The sequence below is a fragment of the Lemur catta genome, chromosome 2 (genome assembly GCF_020740605.2).
Source record: "Lemur catta isolate mLemCat1 chromosome 2, mLemCat1.pri, whole genome shotgun sequence".
NCBI lineage: Eukaryota > Metazoa > Chordata > Mammalia > Primates > Lemuridae > Lemur > Lemur catta.
In genome coordinates this window covers 8,062,987-8,071,570 of record NC_059129.1, presented here as the reverse complement: position 1 = coordinate 8,071,570, position 8,584 = coordinate 8,062,987, and the positions used below count along the sequence as shown (strand labels likewise).

The 8,584-nt window shown below is 50.2% G+C and overlaps 1 protein-coding gene across 4 annotated transcripts in view; it reads left to right on the top strand.

Annotated features, from left to right (window-relative positions):
- The first annotated feature begins 343 nt into the window (after window positions 1-343).
- The window catches only part of LITAF (lipopolysaccharide induced TNF factor), a 28,409-nt gene continuing 20,168 nt past the window's right edge, over window positions 344-8,584 (top strand). The window contains exon 1 of one of the 4 annotated variants that reach the window (XM_045542603.1): window positions 344-362. The gene's annotated coding sequence lies outside the window, so the exon portion shown is untranslated. Of the gene's footprint in view, window positions 363-548; window positions 615-1,356; window positions 1,378-2,685; window positions 3,182-8,584 lie in introns of those variants that run through there. The other 3 variants (XM_045542601.1, XM_045542605.1, XM_045542602.1) reach the window with 3 other exon arrangements.

Below are 8,584 nucleotides of genomic sequence, written 5' to 3'. Positions count from 1 at the left end.
CAAAGTGGCAGCCGTTAAGCTTTAACACTGAACTCTGTGCGAAGCCCCGAGATCCCAGCTAATTCTCAGGAGACCTTACGAGATGGGTCCGGCTCTCGCGCCCAGTGCACAGGCCGGGGACGTGCCCGGAGGCACAGGGAGCGTCCAGGGCTGTCCCGGCGCTTCTGTATTGGGAGGAGGGCCGGGGGCGCCTCCGCACGGGGTCTGGGAGCGCGGCTGGTGGTCGCGAGGCCTGGAGGTGGGGACCCGCGGAGGGGGGAGAGCAGGGGCTGCAAGTCGGGAGGGGTGGGGCTCGGGGTCGGCACGGACGGGCGGGAGCAGAATCGGAGAGGGGGCATCCCGGGTCCGCGCGGGGGGCCTGGGTGAGACTGGGGGGCTCCGGGGTTGGAGCGGGGCCGGGGAAAAACCTGGGGCGATCGGGGGGCGGAGGGCGCGGGGACCCAGGTGCGGGCGCCGGTCCCCGCGGCGCGCGGAGGCGGGACAAGCCGGAAGCCCGGGCCGGCCGCGCTCCGCCCCGGCGGGCCCAGCCCCCGCCCCCGCCGCCGGCCTCCTCCCGTCCCGCCCGCCGCGCGGCCGGCTCAGACCTCCGGGCTCGACGGGCGGCGCGGGCGGCGGTGAGTGCGGGGCGGCGGCGGCGGCCGGGAGCGGGGGTCCCGCGGCGCCAGCACCTGCCGGGAGCCCCGGGCGCCGCGCTCTCGGCCGGGGGCGCCCCGAAGGCGGGGACGCCGCGCGGCGGCGGGTACCGGGGGGCCGGGGAGGGGGCGCGTGGGGCCGGCGAGCCCTTCCGCGCGAGCCGCTCGGGGCCGGGCCGGCGTCCCCGCGCCGCGCCGGGCGCTGCTCCAAGTCGGGTTCGGTCCCCGCGCCCCGCAGGGCCGGGTCGCCCGCTCGGCGCGCGGGGTCCCTCCCCGACAGGAAGCCCGCGGGGCTTCTCAGGAAAAGGCGCGATTCGCTCTAACGGCTGCGGGTCTCAAAAGTTGCGCTTTCCTGAACTCTCGCCCCGGGACTCTGAAACCGAAACGAAACAAACAAACAAACAAAACCCCAACGCATTTCCGAAGGCCGCTGGCATCAGTTCAGCTCCCCGGCGCCGGGGCACACGCGCTTCTGCCCCTGTTCCCTGGGTGCCACACGATACCCAGGATGAGCACCCGAGGCCCAGGGGCCCCGGAACTTGGCCCTTGGGCCAGACCCTGCCCCGGGGGGTAGGTGGGCACCCCGAGCCGGGGCTCCTCTATTGTCCGCAGCGCCCGCTCAGCCCGGGCGCCGCCCACCGCGGGCGGGGCAGGTGCTGTGGGACAGGCTGGGGACCCTTGGCAGAGGGGACATCGCCTCCCCCCGCCTGGCTAGGCAAGTGCCCTCCTCCGTCCCGGTTTCCAGGTCAGTAGGGATTGGGGCAGTGCGGTCGGTCGGTGTTCGGCCCGCAGCTCCTGCTCCGAGTCAGGCAGAGTTGGAGATGGGGAAACGGGTGTGTTCCGGAAGGGCCAGTCGGACCTCCGCTGGTCTTCTGGTCGGTTTAGTGCTTCCAGTTAGTAGAGCTGTTGTCACTGGCTGTTGGACTGAGCTGTGGTCACTGGGAAATCTAGTTTCCGGAAGCCACAGTGCCTTTGGAGCGCCTGCCAGTCTTCCCAAAGGGGAGCCATCCCTCCCCTTGGCCTTGTGCTCGTTCCAGGGCTGCCTGGAGCCCAGGTTGGTGTCCTGTTCAGGGAAGCCGTGATTTGTGCTAGTGTGTGTCTGCCTGCCTCACCTGCCCCCTGCCCCCACCCCAGCCTTCTCAGAGTGCCTTTTTCAATAGGACTAACCCGGATCCCTGCAGGGAGAGGTACACGCTGATATCTGGAATTCCACAGCGTTTGGCTTTATCAGTTCAATCAGGATCCAGAGGGCGTGTGACTTGCTCCACTTGGCATAAAATCGCACCCATGGTGCACTGGGCTTTCCTCATAGCCAGCCGTCGCTCTGGGATCTAAATGTGCACCATGCTAAGAAACTTTTTTTTTTCTTTTTGAGACAAGAGTCTCACTCTGTTGCCTGGGCAAGTGCCCTGGCTTCAGCCTAGCTCACAGCAACCCCAAACTCCTGAGTTCAAGTCATCCTCCTGCCTCAGCCTCCCGAGTAGCTGGGACTACAGGTGCTTGCCATCATGCCCGGCTAACTTTTTCTGTTTTTAGTAGAGACGGGAATCTCACTCTTGCGCAGGTTGGTCTCGAACTCCTGACCTCAAGCAATCCTCCCACCTTGGCCTTCCAGAGTGTTAGGATTACACGCATGAGCCGCAACGCCTGGCCTCTAAGAAACATTTATTGTAGATGTATTATGGGAGAGGCCCATCTTCCCTCTTTCTGTTAATTTAAGGCATTAATAATAGATGCCTTTAATCACACATGAGAAAGTATCCTTGTAATGTTTTCATGGATTCAGTGACTTGGTGATGGATCTAAGATGTAGGATGAATTTCTTAAGCCTCTGAAATACTGGATTGATGTAATTCGCTGCCTTTGGTGACTACAGTTCCCTTTGTTCCTTCAGTTCCTTTTGTGGGCTAGCAGTGGAGAAATAAAGTGCTAGCTACCGTTGTCCTGTGAAGGACACAGAGGAAATGGCTCCTGGTCCTGAGGGATTTACGCAATGGGTGGAAAGTAGAAACACACACAGGTGGAAAAGCCAGTGCTTGCCAATTCCCTTGTATTAATAACTCTGGAAGGGGCTGGAGAGGGGTGGGGAAGAGCGAGCTAGGTTAGTCAAGGAGAGTTCTGTGGAAAAACTGAGACCTGAGCACATGGGGCAGAAGGGACATTGGACAGGGTTCCAACAAGTAGAAGGGTCTCAGCAAAGCTGCAGAGAAGGTATAGATACTCCCAGGGTTGAGGACAGTAAATGGAAACCTCACTGAGAGGCAGGAGCTGGAAGGTGTTGGCAGCCTAAGTTAGTTTTAAGGAAGATAAACAGTGCCTGTTTTGTTGCCATTAGCCATCCCTGATAATCAGAGGTGTGTGTAATGTCACTTTGAGAATGGGCTAGTGCCCCTCGGGGACTTAAACTTCTCCCACTGGAGATGAATCTCCCCAAAGCTCCAGTGAGGGTGGAAAAAAGATCCACAGGAGGAAATCCTGGAGTCTTGGACTGCGACTGGTTTTTGCTTTCACTGCTGTGAAAACAGCTCAGTGGGCAAGTGGTCTATCAGGTAAGTAGACGGCCTTAATTCTGTGTTTCTGCAGCCCACACGTGCTTTGGTGTTTCTGGTGCCACACTTGGCCTGTTCTAGACTGGATTGGTGTTTACTTGCCTTAGAATTGTTATTTGAGGTCAAGTCGTACTTTCCTGGGTCCTCATAATTTTGTCATATTGTTTGAGCCTGTGTTGACACTCCGGACAGAGGCAGTAACACCGTTGTAGCTAATGAAGTTGTCCCTTCGCCTCAAGTTATTTTGGTAGAATTGTGTCTGATTTCATAGGCCTTAAGGCATGGACAGAAGGAAGGAAATATTACAGAAGGTGCTTGTAGGTGGGCAATTCTCTGCTCAAATCTTAGTAGATGCACAGTTAATGTACCATTACCGGAGGCTTCAGAGAAAATGGTGATGTAAAACTGAAGCTCTTTAGCTCGTGGAGCTTTAGAATTGACTGTGTGCCTTGGGTACGGTTGAGAGCTTAGTGTTGACTTTGCTTAACCTTGAATACAGCGAGGTTATTCATAGATGATGCACTGATATTTCTAAAATGGATATTTAAAAAAATAACAATATTACAGAAAACGTGGAAGATAAAGAAGGAAATCTGGCATAATCTCACCATGGGAATGAAAACAGCTAGTACCAGCTTTCCTGGGTGGCTTCTGTGTTTTTGTCATTGTGCTTGTTTTCTACGAAATTGTAATCAGGGTTCATACAATTTTGTATCCTAATGCAGACTTATTAATGATCTCATTGCACCGTTTCATCAAAAACCATCATTCGTGTGGAAAGCGGGGATGTGGTTTCACCAAGAATCCAGAGGGAAATTGCCTGCTCTGATTGTGGGGGAGCAGCTCGGCTCCCCCGTGGAAGCATTTTCCACTCCCCAAATCACTGTCATTTGTAGCTATGCCATATTGGAACCCCGCTTTGAGATTCTGGTAACATTATCTGTGACTCATGACTCGTGGAACATAGCGCCCCGCAGAACAGACTCAATTCAGAAGATGGAATTTGAAAACATTTGTCTGAAATAATTTCACGAGTTTCTGTATTTTTATTGAAGAATCCTGAATTTGAATTTGTTTGGGATTAAATAACAACTTCTCCATTCCTTTCCCAAAGACAGCTGGAGGTCCCAGCTTCCCCTTTTGTCTAAATCCTTCCTCCTCATTTAGGGTTTAAGAGGTGTCATTCACCTAGGACATTTTCTGGAACTACATGCATGTTAAATCCCATTTACAACAAAAATGTGTTGCAAAAAAATCTTTATATTTTAAAAATTGGCAGCCAACGGGCCTTAGTTTAAGAATTTTAAGCAATATCGATTTAATACACGTAGAGTTTGAATAGTTCCTCAGGGTATGTTGTAGTCGGGAGTCGCTAGGCTCACATTATTGTAAAGAACATTTTCCTCCAGAAAAGTGTTAAATCCTAAAAGACAGCCCTTTTTGACCCTCTCGGTTGGTTCTCTAGCTTGTTTACAAACTAGGCTATTTTCTTGGGGGACCTGAAAATTTGCATGTGAGTGCCCTTCTTTTGCCTAAGGAATCCCTTTTTTTCTGGGGTCATTTCTGCGATATACATATTCATGGTGCCTGCTTAGTGTTCCTTTTCTGGGACTGGGGGTGGGGGCACGAGCAGAATTGAATAATTCTCTTTTTTCTTCCTGGAAGAATTGATCTTAGAGGATTAAGTTGGTGGGTAAAAAGCTGCTTTATCTTTCTGAAGGCCTTGCCCTTTTATGTGTTGATCTGATACCTAAATCTAGAACTATACACGCCATGAAGATATATTTTTAGGAGAGTTTACCACCCACATGTGGCTAAAACTACTTTGTGGGAGGTGTTTTTTTTTTTCTTTTTCTTAGTGTGAGTAAACATATTTTGCTCTTATTTTCAACCTCTTAAAAAAGTCATTGGCCATTTTTTATTTTATGTTGGCACGTGATCATTGTGCGTATTTGTGGGATACAGAGTGATGTTTTGATGCATGTATACGATATGTCACAATCAAATCAGGGTCATTAGTGTATCCATCCTCTCCAACATTTACCATTCCTTTGTGCTGTGAAAGTTCAAAATCCTTTTCTGTAGCTTTTTGAAAATTTACACAATCTTACTGTTAACCACACTCACCCTGCAGTTCTACAGACACTAGAGCTTATTCCTCCCACCGTAATTTTGTATCCATTAACCAACCTCTCTCTCTTCCCCTCCCCCAGCCTCTACTATCCACAGTTCTGCCCTGTGCTTCTGTGAGCTCTTTTCTTTTCTTTTCTCTTTTCATTTCTTTCTTTTTTTTGTTCCTTAGTGGAAGTTTTTGAAATCTACATCTTAAAGAGGCGAGGAGTGTAGATTTGTGCACAGTCATAAATACGAAAATATTCAGCTGGGAGTTTTGGAAATGCCTCCAAAACCTGTTCTTTTGCTGAAATTCTGGGGTATCTTTTTCTTCTTTTAACGTCCCCAATGAGAAATATTAGAAATTCTCCTCTTATCCTCCCACTTCATCTTCGGTATTTAACCAAAAATGTACTTTAAAAAATAAACTTCTTAAATTTTTTTTTTAAATGAACTTGAGTGCTTTGGGGTGTGATCTTCCGCCTGTTCCACTTCACCTTGTGTCTCCCTCACTTACACTTGGCCCGCTTAGGGGAGAGGGAAGACTTTCTACCCTCTGAAGTTTCAGTAATGGAGACTACAAAATAAACTGACAGTAGACAGATTAACAGGAAAAAAGACATACAAATTTATTCCTTTTATACTCATGGGAGTTGCCCAAAATATGAGACTCAAAGAAAGGCCAGGTGATTGAAGTTTATATAATATGGCTGAGCTTCATTCAGAAAGGAGTAGGGCCTTGGGGACTCTAGAGGGGAGTGGCAGTAGGTTCCCTACAATAGTGAGGGGGAGGAAATGTCTGGTGAACAAAGGTGTCTTGTTAGGCAGATAAAAAGTCCCTCAGGTAAGAAGAAGTCAGGTGAAGATGGCCTCTCCTGTGATAGCTCTTCCCTGGCTCATGAGATTCGTGTGACAATTGTTTTCTTTCATACAGACTGAGCATCCCTAATCAGAAATGCTTGGGACCAGAAGTGTTCCAGAGTTTGGATTTTTTCAGATTTGGGAATATTTGCATTATACTTACTGGTGGAGCATCACACATCCAAAAATCCTCCCTTGAGCATTTCCTTTGAGTATCATATCATGTCTTTGTTCAAAACAGTTCAGATTTTGGATTTTCTGATGTGACATGCTCAACCTGTAGATTTAAATTTCTTTTACAAAGGGATAGCTTTTCAAAGCTACTTCTGTGTCTGCAGTTTCTCAGAATAACTGGCTGGAAATGTGCCAAAGAAATACATCCTTAGGTTGGCATATCTGTTCTCTTACAGTCATTATTTTGGGGTGATGTTCCCAACACCTATTTGATTCCTTTGTAAGTATGATCCCTGGAAGCATTTAAGTAAACGTTTAATTTTAGAATACTTTTCAATTTGCAAAAATGTTGCAAAGTTAGGATAGGGAGTTTCTCTCTCAGTTCCCTGTCCTCCCCACCCCACCCGCCTTTTTTTTTTTTTTTTTTTTTTGAGACAGAGTCTTGCTCTTTCCCCCCCGGGCTAGAGTGCAGGGGCATCATCATAGCTCACTACAGCCTCAAACTCCTGGCCTGGAGTGATCCTCCTTGCCTCAGCCTCCGGGTAGCTGGGACTACAGACATGCACCACCATGCCTAGCTAATTCTTTATATTTTTAGTAGAGACGGGGTCTTGCTCTTGCTCAGGCTGGTCTCGAACTCCTGACCCCAAGCAATCTTCTTGCTTCGGCCTCCCAGAGCGCTAGGATTGTAGGCATGAGCCCTGGTGCCTGGCGCCTTTTCCTCCCATTTATAATATCTTACGTCACCATGGTATGTTTGTCAAACTAAGAAACTGATGTGGGTGTATTACTATTCACCAAACTCCAGACCTTATTTGGAGTTCACCAGCTTTTCCACTGATGTCCTGTTTTCTGGGCCAGGGTCCTGTCCAGGGTGGCACATTGCATTTGGTCATCTCGTCTCCCCAGCCTCCATGGCTGTGACAGTTTCTCAGTCTTTCCTTGTGTTTCATGGCCTTGACACTTTTGAGGAGTACCGATCAGTGATTCTGAAGAATTTCGCTCACATCTGGTTTGTCTGATGTTTTTCTCATGATTACCCTGGGATTGTGGGTTTTGGGGGAAAACACAGAGCTGAGGTGCTGGGCTGTGTGGGGCAGGCCAGGGGAGGTGGAATGGGCCTTAAAAGAACGTGACAGGTAACCTTTGCCACCACCCTGCTCTCACGTTCTCCTTAAGTCTTGCTGGAGGCAAGCCTGTTGTTTTCTGTAAATTTCAAAGACGGGACAGTTAGACTACCTGCAGTCATCTGGAATGTCGCCAGACCCGAGGAAGTAAGCAAATAGAAGACTCCCAAGGAACGCAGATATTTATCATCAAAGCAGATGCCCAAGCTTGTTTTCCTTACTCTTAGGAGGCACCCGAGGAAATTATTAACTCTTACTTTACGTAGAGTTCTTACGTGCTTGGAGCTGCGGGCGTCCAAGTCTGCAGAGGCTTCGAATCGGCTAATTGGAGGGCCGGGATGGGGCTGTCAGCAGCCTGGGGTGGTACCAAACCACAGAATGCAGACACAAGCATTGTCTTAGGGTTTGCTGTTGTTTTGTTTTTTGTTTTTTTCCTCTCCAGACTTTAAGAAAGCAGAGGGGAATATGGGATCAATTTGAGAAAAAGGTTAAGATCCTTTTTGGGGGGGGGATGTTTAAGAAGGCTGTGGGTCAGAGTGAGCCAACACCAGAAGTCATGGAGCCCGGGGCTTTTGTTGTGTTTAGACATGTTTTTTTGTGATCTGGGGAGAAGACACCCTTGGCTGTGGGCCCTTGGTCCTTTGATGTGTGTTTACACAGACGGGGTTGTGGGGTGGCTCCTGCCGTGGGTGGTTTCTCCTGGTATTTTAGGTTTTGAAGCTTATTTTTAGAATCTGGACTCTCCTTCTTGGCAGGAGTTGGATACTCCTGGGAAGTTTTCAAGTCAGTCTCGGGCTGCTGGTTGTTGAAACAATCCTTGTGTGGGGTCCCCCCAAAACCAGGCTGGTGCCCACCACGTGGTGGTGTGAAGGCTCCTCTAACACACCCCCACCCTGCTGGCCAACCATGGGACACAGGTGTGCTGCTCCCCACCTGCTGCTCTGCCCTCGCCCTGTCCCCAGATTGTCCACTTGCCCTTAGGGACTGAGGGACTGTTTCCCCTTCGTATCTTCTGCTGTATCCCCGCCCCGTGTACCAACTTTGTCTCCCGAAGGCCAGCAAGGGAGGGTCCCTGTCACCCCAGTCCCTTGCCCACCACTGGCCTTCACAACCTCCTGGATGAAAGATG